The sequence below is a fragment of the Dryobates pubescens genome, chromosome 6 (assembly GCF_014839835.1).
Source record: "Dryobates pubescens isolate bDryPub1 chromosome 6, bDryPub1.pri, whole genome shotgun sequence".
Taxonomy (NCBI): Eukaryota; Metazoa; Chordata; class Aves; order Piciformes; family Picidae; genus Dryobates; species Dryobates pubescens.
This window is the reverse complement of record NC_071617.1, coordinates 423031-435513: the sequence shown is the minus strand read 5'-3', so window position 1 is coordinate 435513 and position 12483 is coordinate 423031. Positions and strand designations below refer to the sequence as shown.

At 52.2% G+C, this 12483-nt stretch overlaps 1 protein-coding gene across 12 annotated transcripts in view; it reads right to left on the bottom strand.

The window, feature by feature from the left end:
* The window catches only part of RIMS1 (regulating synaptic membrane exocytosis 1), a 292497-nt gene that overhangs the window by 35871 nt on the left and 244143 nt on the right, over window positions 1-12483 (bottom strand). The window contains exon 1 of one of the 12 annotated variants that reach the window (XM_054162529.1): window positions 4183-4330. The exons of the other annotated variants lie outside the window; for them this stretch is intronic. The gene's annotated coding sequence lies outside the window, so the exon portion shown is untranslated. Of the gene's footprint in view, window positions 1-4182; window positions 4331-12483 lie in introns of those variants that run through there. 12 annotated transcript variants of the gene reach the window in all.

Here is a 12483-nt window from a genome sequence, read left to right as displayed (position 1 = left end):
CACCCCCCTGGGCAACCTGTGCCAGTGTTCCACCACCCTCATAGTAAAGAATTCCTTCCTGCTGTCCAACCTAAAGCTACCCTGCTCTAGTTTCACAGCATTGCCCCTTGCCCTGTTGATAGGTCAGCAGGCAGATCTTACTGGCACTGTCCACCCAAGCTTCAAGACCCAACAGACATGAAGGTATCTTCTCTGTTTTCACACACCACAGAACAAGACAGTAGAATATGCAGCTGGTTTTCCTTTGTCTCCAGTCTCTCGCTGCTTTAAGGGTAAACACAACAATCACAGGGTGAAGGCAAAGTAATTTTGAGGGCGAACTTTTATTGACTGGCAGAAGGATGAATCACTGATTTTCTTTAGCTGCTTCATTGCATCTGAATGTTTCTACACAGCTCCTTTCTCTGCTGCTGCACATCAAGGCTGGGGAAAGCATTCAGCGACACAGAGAACAAGCTCTGATACACACCAGACATTTACACACAGTCCTAGCACTGCTGCGGCCAAGCAAAGCTCTAGAGGCAATGGGATGTCAGATACAACTCTGCAGAGACCTAACCACTTCAGCTGCAGCTTGGCTCCCTTCAGATGCAGATGTTAAATCAGTCTAGAAGGTGGCAAATTCCATGACCTGGTGGTGCTGATTGCTAGACCTACTGCTAGCATACTTATTTGGGGGGCTCCAACCCCCACCCCCAGTAATTCTGCATTTTAAACTCAAAGTGTGAATGAATTTGTTAAGCAAAGGTCCTACTGTCCCTGCCAGCAAGGTCCCTTCCCAGAAGATCTACTTAATGGTCTGCTCCTGCTCATCCCCCCAAGACTAAGAGAGGGTTTTGAGGCACAGCCTTCTTCACGTCATGGACAGGAGGTCTTGCCAGGGAGAACTGAAGGGTTCAGTGAGGAACTGACACATCCTGTGACTCCCACAGGTCTGGTCCTGCCCAAAGGCAGATCCCAGAGTGCAAGATAATGCACACCTCAGCGATCTTGTGCTGACAGCTACCAGGGTGTGACCATAGGCAAGAACAGGAGGAGCTGGAGAAGTCAAGTCCTTGAACTTCTTGAACAGCAGTTATCAGTTATCAGTTATCAGTTATCTCTTATCTCTGTACAGGTGTTTAACTGCATGCAGCACTTAGGATCTGCTCCTGCTGAGAGCAGATGAAAACCAGCCACCAGCCCCACACAGAAGAATGCTCTGGGACGCAGCAGGGTGCTCAAGGACACCTTGACCACCCGAGGCACACTGAGCTTAAAACAGAGATCAGTGTCGGGCTTCTGAGCTTGCGTGGCAAGAATCGTAGGATGCAAGCACAGAGTCTTTAAGGTTGCCAAAGGCCTCTAGGAGCATCAAGTTCAGCTGTCAGCCCAACCCCAGCGCTAAACCACGGCACAAAGTACCACAGCTACGCAGGTCTTGAATACCTCCAGGGACAGTGACTCCGCCACTCCTCCGGGCAGCCTGTTCCTGTAATCCTGGGGCCAGCTCATTATCTCTCATTAACTGGAGAAGCGTCAGCAGAAAGAGCATTTAACATCTCGGTCTTCTTCCCCGCCCTGGCTGAGTACCCTTAGAACGCAGTAATTTCCCATGCCATTAGCAGCCACAGCTCCGAGCTGACACTGTTACCTCAGAGCAGGACCACCAAGATGAGCAGAGGGCTGGAGCTGCTCTGCTGTGAGCACAGACTGAGGGAGTTGGGGTTGTGCAGGCTGGAGAGGAGAAGGCTCCCAGGAGACCTCATTGTGGCCTTCCAGGATCTGCAGGGGGCTACAAGAAGGCTGGGGAGGGACTGCTCAGGCTCTCAGGCAGTGATAGGACTAGGGGGAATGGAATGAAGCTGGAGGTGGGGAGATTCAGGCTGGAGGGGAGGAGGAAGTTCTTCCCCATGAGAGTGGTGAAGCCCTGGAATGGGTTGTCCAGGGAGGTGGTTGGGGCCCCGTCCCTGGAGGTGTTTAAGCCCAGGCTGGCTGAGGCTCTGGGCAGCCTGATCTAGTGTGGGGTGTCCCTGCCCATGGCAAGGGGGTTGGAACTGGCTGATCCTTGTGGTCCCTTCCAACCCTGACTGACTCTATGACTGTATGATACTATGATCATCCAACCCAAGCCTAGTGCCTGAGAGCCCCATATTTAAAAGCCTCCTCTCTATTCCTGAATTAAGTAATTCATTGCTTTTTCATTTGAAACGATGCTGCCACCTTCAGCAACTCCTCCAATGCTGCTGTTTCTAATTACTGACAGAACACCATCCATGTGTGCATGAAGAACAGTGACAAACAATCTGTCTGTGCCCTGGCTTTACTGCACCGAGGTCAGGCATGGAAGCAGAGTCACTCCATTAAAACTTTTATATACATCATTTCATTAAGCCCCCTCGGCCCCACCAGGGCACAGCTGCCCTCAGCCTAGGCTCCCCAGAGCATCCTCCAGCACTGAGCTGCTGCAGCAGCTGGGAGGACACCACTGTCCTTGCCAAGGGAAAGCCTCTGAGATTTTCCTGCCACTATTTGTGCAGTTGAGATGGATCCTACCTAAAGTGGCACCTGGCAAGCAGCAGACTCTATTTACCTGTCACCAGAGCAAACAAGCAGCAACTGCAGTGCTGCAAGCTGCAGCTACCTGGAGGCTGTGTCTGTGGGCACAAAAAATGAACTGTTAAAGAGGGGGGAGGGGGAAAGCAATTACTCAAATAGTCTGAGTTACAAGCTGCCACCAAACATTAACCTTGAGGCAAATCCTGCGACACAAACACACCACAAGGGCACTCTGGATTGTACTTGCTGACCTGCAGCTGGAGCACACACACCTACACAGGGCTGAAACAAAGTCCATCCCAGGTGTTAAACCCTGGCAGAGCATTCTGCAAACAGGTCTCTCATACATAGATGTGAGATATACAGAACCAGACTGGGCCAGCTGGAGAGACAGAGATTTGGCATAGAGACAACATGGATATATGTGGATAGAGATAATATATAGCCATACTTGGCACAGAGATAACAGACCTGCTTGGGATAGAGACTACATAGAGACCTATCTGGTACCTGGGTTATATAGACACCTATCTGGTACCTGGGTTATATAGACACCTATTTGGTACCTGGGTTATATAGAGACCTATCTGGTACCTGTGTTATATAGACACCTATTTGGTACCTGGGTTATATAGACACCTATTAGGTACCTGGGTTATATAGACACCTATTTGGTACCTGGGTTATATAGACACCTATTTGGTACCTGGGTTATATAGACACCTATTAGGTACCTGGGTTATATAGACACCTATTTGGTACCTGGGTTATATAGACACCTATTTGGTACCTGGGTTATATAGACACCTATTAGGTACCTGGGTTATATAGACACCTATTAGGTACCTGGGTTATATAGACACCTATTTGGTACCTGGGTTATATAGACACCTATTTGGTACCTGGGTTATATAGACACCTATCTGGTACCTGGGTTATATAGACACCTATCTGGTACCTGGGTTATATAGACACCTATTTGGTACCTGGGTTATATAGACACCTATTAGGTACCTGGGTTATATAGACACCTATTTGGTACCTGGGTTATATAGACACCTATCTGGTACCTGGGTTATATAGACACCTATCTGGTACCTGGGTTATATAGACACCTATCTGGTACCTGGGTTATATAGACACCTATCTGGTACCTGGGTTATATAGACACCTATTTGGTACCTGGGTTATATAGACACCTATCTGGTACCTGGGTTATATAGACACCTATCTGGTACCTGGGTTATATAGAGACCTATTAGGTACCTGGGTTATATAGACACCTATTAGGTACCTGGGTTATATAGACACCTATTAGGTACCTGGGTTATATAGACACCTATTTGGTACCTGGGTTATATAGACACCTATTTGGTACCTGGGTTATATAGACACCTATTTGGTACCTGGGTTATATAGACACCTATTTGGTACCTGGGTTATATAGACACCTATCTGGTACCTGGGTTATATAGACACCTATTTGGTACCTGGGTTATATACAGACCTATTTGGTATCTAGACACAGATTATTTTTTCAGTAGCTATCTAAAGTAAGTGTCAGTAGGACACATCACCTGAAAGAAAACCAAAAGAAGACAGTAAGACACAAGAAACAGGGACCACCTCTGCCCATAAACTCACCTCTGGCATCCAGGAGCATCTCCTTTCAGGGATACAACCTGCAGAGTTTAGCCACTGCTAAGAGGAAAGTCTCTCTTCCTTTCTCTTGCACTCACTGATGGTTTCTCAGGCAATACTGTAGGTGCTCATTTTCATGCTTGCACCTTTCTGCTCCATCCATTTTCCCCATAATGCAACCCATGAATAAATAAACAATCCCCTTCTACTCCTTCAAGCCTTGCTCTGGAGATGCTGTTTGACTACAAGTTCTTTCCACGCCGTTGCAGTAACTCCAATGTGTCAGCAGAATCCCTGCCCTTCCCCAGCCCAGCTGCAAGCTTCCTCTCCTGCCCTTCCCCAGCCCAGCTGCAAGCTTCCTCTCCTGCCCTTCCCCAGCCCAGCTGCAAGCTTCCTCTCCTGCCCTTCCCCAGCCCAGCTGCAAGCTTCCTCTCCTGCCCTTCCCCAGCCCAGCTGCAAGCTTCCTCTCCTGCCCTTCCCCAGCCCAGCTGCAAGCTTCCTCTCTTGCCTTCCCCAGCCCAGCTGCAAGCTTCCTCTCTTGCCTTCCCCAGCCCAGCTGCAAGCTTCCTCTCCTGCCCTTCCCCAGCCCAGCTGCAAGCTTCCTCTCTTGCCTTCCCCAGCCCAGCTGCAAGCTTCCTCTCCTGCCCTTCCCCAGCCCAGCTGCAAGCTTCCTCTCCTGCCCTTCCCCAGCCCAGCTGCAAGCTTCCTCTCCTGCCCTTCCCCAGCCCAGCTGCAAGCTTCCTCTCTTGCCTTCCCCAGCCCAGCTGCAAGCTTCCTCTCTTGCCTTCCCCAGCCCAGCTGCAAGCTTCCTCTCTTGCCTTCCCCAGCCCAGCTGCAAGCTTCCTCTCCTGCCCTTCCCCAGCCCAGCTGCAAGCTTCCTCTCTTGCCTTCCCCAGCCCAGCTGCAAGCTTCCTCTCTTGCCCTTCCCCAGCCCAGCTGCAAGCTTCCTTCCCCTTCTGCCCTTCCCCAGCCCAGCTGCAAGCTTCCTCTCCTGCCCTTCCCCAGCCCAGCTGCAAGCTTCCTCTCTTGCCTTCCCCAGCCCAGCTGCAAGCTTCCTCTCCTGCCCTTCCCCAGCCCAGCTGCAAGCTTCCTCTCTTGCCCTTCCCCTGCCCAGCTGCAAGCTTCCTCTCTTGCCTTCCCCAGCCCAGCTGCAAGCTTCCTCTCCTGCCCTTCCCCAGCCCAGCTGCAAGCTTCCTCTCTTGCCCTTCCCCAGCCCAGCTGCAAGCTTCCTCTCTTGCCTTCCCCAGCCCAGCTGCAAGCTTCCTCTCCTGCCCTTCCCCAGCCCAGCTGCAAGCTTCCTCTCCTGCCCTTCCCCAGCCCAGCTGCAAGCTTCCTCTCCTGCCCTTCCCCAGCCCAGCTGCAAGCTTCCTCTCCTGCCCTTCCCCAGCCCAGCTGCAAGCTTCCTCTCCTGCCCTTCCCCAGCCCAGCTGCAAGCTTCCTCTCTTGCCTTCCCCAGCCCAGCTGCAAGCTTCCTTCCCCTTCTGCCTTTCCCCAGCCCAGCTGCAAGCTTCCTCTCCTGCCCTTCCCCAGCCCAGCTGCAAGCTTCCTCTCTTGCCTTCCCCAGCCCAGCTGCAAGCTTCCTCTCCTGCCCTTCCCCAGCCCAGCTGCAAGCTTCCTTTCTCTTCTGCTGAATGCAGACTCACCTACTAACTCCCATCCCCTCTGGCCCCGCTTTTGCAAGGAGGCAGCTCATGAATGCTAACAACCTGCCAGAGGTGTGCTAGCTGTGGGCTGAGGGGAAGGGGAGCAGCTCCTTCCTCAGGAGGAACACTGCATTTCCACAGCTAAGCCAAATCCACAGGATCCACAGTCAATAAATCCAAACTCCAAATCCCCTGTCCCACACTGCTGTCAGCCTCAGCCCCACTTCTGTGTGATACAGCACATGTGCTGTAAGATTAATTAATTACTGTACAGCTCTGGGTGTTCCACAAATTAATCCCATCATGGTGCTCTGCAAACCCAACCCTGTACTAAACTCTCCCCAGTGAGCCAGGAGAGTTTTTTAGACCATACAAAAATAACAAGTGAGTTGATTCAGTGGAATAAGAACCCAGCACAGTCTGTACCAACTGGAACTACAATACTGACCGACCATGCAGGCTGACCATGGAATGAATCCATGGAACAGCAGCTGGGACTGGAAGCAAACCTTGCTTCTCCCCTGAAGGCACTGGTTTAGAGCCCTGTGGGTGTATGAAGGTAATCCAATAGTAGTTTTGGTTGGAAGAGACCTTGAAGCTCACACAGTCCAACCACTGCCTGGCTCTGCCAAGCCTGGTGCAAACCCATGCCCCTCAGCACCACATCCACACAGCTTTACAACCCCCCCAAGGATGGGGGCTCTGCCACTGCCACAGGCAGCCTGTTCTAGGCCTGGACAAGCCATCTGAGGAAGAAATCATTCCTCATGGCCAAACTGAACCTCCCCTGGCACAACTTGAGCCCATGTCCTCTTGTTCTATCACCTGTTCCTTGGCAGAAGAGACTGACCCCCTCCCTGCTCCAGCCTCCTTCCAGGGAGTCATAGGAGTGAGAAGGTCTCCCCTCAGCCTCCTTCTCCCCAGACTAAACACCCCCAGTTCCATCAGCTGCCCCCCACTGGACCTGTGCTCCACACCTTGCACCAGCTTCCTTTGGATGTGCTTCAGCACTTCAATGTCCTTCTTGTAGCGAGGGCCCCAAAACTGTGCTGTACTCCAGGTGGTTTGTCCAAGGGAAAGGAAGAGAAGGTGGAGGTGCAGCAGCACCTCTGCTGTGAGTGCTTCAGGACAGACACTTGTGTCAAATCTGTCTGGTCCTGGAATCATTCCTATAGTGCAAGGAGTGCTGCCCAGAGACACAGACACTGCTGCTGGATGGCACAGTGCCAGCCCCACTATGTTCAGCCTCTCATCAAGGTAAGGGCTGAGAGAGATCTGAGTACAGCAGTCCCCTCTGGGAGCCTAGCTGGCTAATCCCTTCTCTTGGAAGACCAGGGCATTGCCATCTTGGAATACAGCCTCAGGAACCGGTTGGTGTTGCCTTCCTCAGGCACACACCCAGCTGTGCAACTTTCACAGCTCTGGGTTTTAAACATGGAAACCCAACATTGCTCCAGGAAATAAAAGAACAATTAACTCAGAACTTAAATCTGTGTCTGTGGCCAGTTTGGGGCTCCCCAGCTCAAGAGAGACAGAGAGCTGCTGGAGAGAGTCCAAGGCAGAGGCAGGAGGATGCTGAGGGGACTTGAGCATCTCCCCTGGGAAGAGAGACTGAGAGCCCTGGGGCTGTTTAGCCTGCAGAGGAGAAGGCTGAGAGGGATCTGATCAATGTCTCTCAAGAGCTGAGGGCTGGGGGTCAAGGGGAGGGGGCCAAGCTCTTGTGGGTGCTGCACAGCAAGAAGCCAAGGAGCAATGGAGACAAACTTGAGCAGAGAAGGTTTCAGCTGCCCAGGAGGAGAAACTTCTTTGTTGTGAGGGTGAGGGAGGCCTGGAGCAGGCTGCCCAGAGAGGTTGTGGAGTCTCCTGCTCTGGAGCCTTTCCAACCCCCCCTGGCTGCATTGCTGTGTGGCCTGCCCTGGGTGACCCTGATCTGGCAGGGGGCTTGGACTGGATGCTCTCTGGAGCTCCCTTCCAACCCCTGTGATTGTGTGATTCTGTGATGTAGGAAAGATAAGCAGGTTTTAACTCTTTCCCAAGACCATTTCATTGAGTTATTTTCATAGAATTGCAGCATTGTTAAGGTTGTAAAAGACCTCCAAGATCCTCAGGTCCCAGGTGTTAACCCAGCACCACCATGCCTGCTTAACCACGTCCCAGAGTACCAGCTCTGCTCATTTTTTAACACCTCCAGGGATGGTGACTCCACCAGCTGCCTGGGCAGCCTGTGCCAGCAACAGGCAACAACCACAGGACAGGGAACAGAGGAGCAGAGGAGGGAAAGCTGAAAAGCTAAATGGAATAATGGAAGGAGAGGACTAACAAAGAAAATGCAGACAGCATCTTTAAAAAGATAAACTGAGATGAAGATAAAGCAGAGCAGAGAGAAAGTGAGAGGAAGAAGCAGCAAATAAGAGCGACTCTGAATTCCGAGCCATGGCTGGAACTGTTTTCCTACACCTCTCCATTCCTACAATAGCCTGAACTGCCTGCTGAAGTTGCTAGAGCAGTGTCTGGCACTGAGGCTTTCTGAGCTGTATGGCATTGTCATCAGTGCAGTGATGAAGTGAAACCCCAAGGAGAATGGCTTCTCAGTCCCTAGGGACAGCTGCTGGGAAGGTGACAGATTCCTTGCACAGGCAGCATAATCAGATCATGCAAAATGCACAAGCAGTGCTCCATGGAACATTTCTCACGTACAGATGTCCTGAAGGGATTAGAGGCTTCCCTCCCTCTCCCTCCCTCCCTGACAGCAACAACGCAGTCTGGAACGATGGGCTTGGAAAGAAGTGAACAAATCGCTATCTTTATGTAATGAGTAATTAGGACTAGAATTACTCTGGTTTCACCTTGGGCTTCGGCATAAATGACCTCAGAACTAGAAGTTTCCATCTGCACTATAGTGTTTGAGGGTGTAAAGAGTATATTGTACACGTTAAGCAGCTTAGCTAGTCTGGATGTCCGTATCTTGCCTCCACGATACTCATTTGAAGGCCACTGCCCTCTGTTCCCCCCTGAAAAGCAGGAGGTTTGACTCTGCTTACACAGCACTGCACCAGCTGCAATCTTCATCAACTCTCTGCCAGCCAAACCAGGACAAGCAGTTAGGGAAGAGTTTTGGTGTTCAGATTTGAGCTGCCATGATCTGGATGCTCAGAAACAAAGCAGGGTGGTCAGTTTGCTTCAGGCATGGTGGAGCTTACACTGCAGAGCTCAGACACCGAGTGCTAGCCAGGGAAAATGTACTGGCTTGCCTGCTCAAATCACAGAATGGCTCAGGCTGGAAGGGACCTCAGAGACCATCTACCCCAACCTCTCCACCTGTTACATGCACCATGGGGACCCCTCTCAGCTAGACTCAGCAGCCACAGCCTCCCTGGGCAGCCTCTACCAGAGTCTCACCACCCTGGTACTGAAGAACTTCTCCCTCAGCTCCACTCTAACCCTGCTGTGCCTCAGCTCCAAACCATTCCCCCTTGGCCTGTCTCAGACACCCTCAGGAAAGGTCTCTGCAGCCTTCCTGCAGGATCCCTTCAGCTATTGGCAGGTGCGCCCAGTGCCTTCTCCTCTGCAGGCTGCACACCCCCAGCTCCCTCAGCCTGTGCTCACAGCAGAGCTGCTCCAGCCCTTGGAGCATCTTTGTGGCTTCCCCTGGACTCGCTCCAACAGCTCTGTGACCTTCTGCTGGGGGCACCAGACCTGGAGGCAGTATTTGAGGTGGGGGTCTCACCACAATAAGGGGTAGAATCCCCTCTCTTGCCCTGAGGGCCACACTGCTCTTGCTGCAGCCCAGGATATGATTTCCCTTCTGGGCTGCTCACTGCTATCCTTCACATTCATCAAACTTTCACAGGTTAGGTAGGAAGTCTCTAGGCCTGGTTTCTGCCCAAGGCAGAACTTATTCTAAGGTCCAGCTGGTCTCCATGGAAGGAGATTCCACAGCCTCCCTGGGCAGCCTCTTCCAGTGCTCTGCTAGCCTCTCAGGGAAGAGTTTTTTCTCAGGCTGAGGTGGAAGTTGCTGTGTTCCAGGTCACACAGTTCAGCTAAGGACCCTCACACAGTGTGTGGGCACAGCACTGCCTTCCCAATCACCTGCACTGAGCTGTGAGAAGTTTCCTTCTGCCTCACTGAGGATGTGAGGAAGGTCCCTGAGTCACTCACAGCGATGCCTGCAGCACACAGAGGCACAAAGCACTGCTGGGCTGTGCAAGGAGTGCACACAGCCCAGGGCTGCTGGAAGCAACCCTCCCTCTGGTGCTGACTTCAGCCATGAAACACACAGCAGCTCCAGACGCTGTGGCAAGCCAGAGTCGCAAGGGAGAGGTCCCAGAAGGTTTTGTTCCCAAAGCAGAAGCTCCTGGGAGTTGCTGCAGTTCCACTAGGGAGCGTGGCAGCCACTCAGGCTGGACAGGATGCTGCCGAGAGAGGTCTGGATGCATCTCCCCTGCAGGCACAGCTTTTGTTGTGATGCTCACCAGGAAGTCCTGAACAAACCAGAGCTGAAGAAGCTCTTCTAGGTATTTCTGCTTAGAATGTGCATCAGCAGCTCCCTCAGGCAGAGGATTAATAATGCATAGAATCACAGAAGTCTTTTGGTTGGGAAAGCCCTCTGAGATCTTCCAATCCAGCCAGCAAACCAACACCACCATGGCCACTACACCATGTCCCAGACTGCCATGGCCACACATTTCCTGAACAGCTCCAGGATGGGGACTCCACCACCTCCCTGGGCTGCCTGTGCCAGTCCCAGACCACTCTAGCAGGGAAGAAATCTTTCCTAATCTCCAACCTAGCCCTCCCCTGGCACAATTTCAGGCCATTTCCTCTCATTCTATCACCTGAGACTAGGGAGAAGAGACCAACCTCAGTCTCACTGCAAGCAAAGAAATTGCAGCAAAGAAATTATTCCTAATATCCAATCTAAAACCTTTCCATCCGTGCTAAGCCTCAGCTTTTTGTCAGGCAATTAAATGACAAAGGTACCACAGGAAGGAAATTGACCTTCCATGTTGAAAGGTTTAGACACAGACTTGTCACTGATGAAAGCAAAGGGAAGATTCACTTTCATCCTCTCTCTGTTACTAACTTCTTAGGACCATAGAATTGCCGGGGGTGGCAAAGCCCTCTGAGATCATCCAGTCCAACCAGCAACCCAACACCACCATGGCCACCAAACCATCTCCCAAACTGCCCTGGCCACACCTTTCTGAGCATCTTGTTCCAGTCCCTGACCATCCTTGCAGGAAGGAAATGTTTCCTCATCTCCAACCTGTGTCAATCATAGCAAGAAGTGGTGTGAGCAATCTGGCAATATAAGCTTAGAGCTTGGCATGGGGGTAGGCCATGCTCAGCAGCAGTGCAGGAGTAGCCAGCAGCTTAGCAAACAGAGCTGTGCTGGCAGTGTGTGACCAGAGCAAGGCACTGGTAGCTGTAAACACAGAGAGCTGGCTGGGAACGACAGGAGGCACAGCTGCACCAGCAGCCTGGTGTGGTACCAGCAGTTTAACCAATAATCAATAGCAGGAGGATGTGTGGTCACTGCTGGGGAGCCAGTGGAGCTGTGCCAGGGATGCTCTGCCAGCCCAGGGGAGCTGCAGAGGTTCCTCAATCAAACTGAACAACACTTGGATCACATTGGTTGTCCGTATTGACTCTGAACTCTGTTGTCAACACCAACCTACCCCTCCCCTGGCACATCTTCAGGCCATTTCCTCTCCTTCTATCAGCTGACAGCAGGGGGAAGAGCTGGACCCCACCTCACTCCAACAGGCAGCTCTTCATGACACGACATGAGGGAGCTTTCACTCAGCGACCAGCTGGAGGTTGCTCAGCTGTTCAAGGGGAGGCACAGCACTTGTGTGCTGCTCTGGGCCAGCTGGTTGCACCCTGGCTGTTCAGACAGTGTTTCAGCCTGTGAGTGCTGTACATCATTAGCAGCACAGGCAGCTGGAGCCAGGGCTGAGCTACAGAAACCACAGCGGAGGCTGAGTCACTCAGTAGGAGTAAAACCTGCTCCCAGCCCCCAGGAACTGATCTGCACTTACAGCTAACAGACCCTGGCACACAGCTAACACTGACACAGCTAACAGACCCTGGCACACAGCTAACACTGACACAGCTAGCAGACCCTGGCACACAGCTAACACTGACACAGCTAACAGACCCTGGCACACAGCTAACAGACCCTGGCACACAGCTAACACTGACACAGCTAACAGACCCTGGCACACAGCTAACACTGACACAGCTAACACTGACACAGCTAGCAGACCCTGGCACACAGCTAACAGACCCTGGCACACAGCTAACACTGACACAGCTAGCAGACCCTGGCACACAGCTAACAGACCCTGGCACACAGCTAACAGACCCTGGCACACAGCTAACACTGACACAGCTAGCAGACCCTGGCACACAGCTAACAGACCCGGGCACACAGCTAACACTGACACAGCTAACAGACCCTGGCACACAGCTAACAGACCCTGGCACACAGCTAACACTGACACAGCTAACACTGACACAGCTAACAGACCCTGGCACACAGGCAGACCCTGGCACACAGCTAACACTGACACAGCTAGCAGACCCTGGCACACAGCTAACAGACCCTGGCACACAGCTAACACTGACACAGCTAGCAGACCCTGGCACACAGCTAACA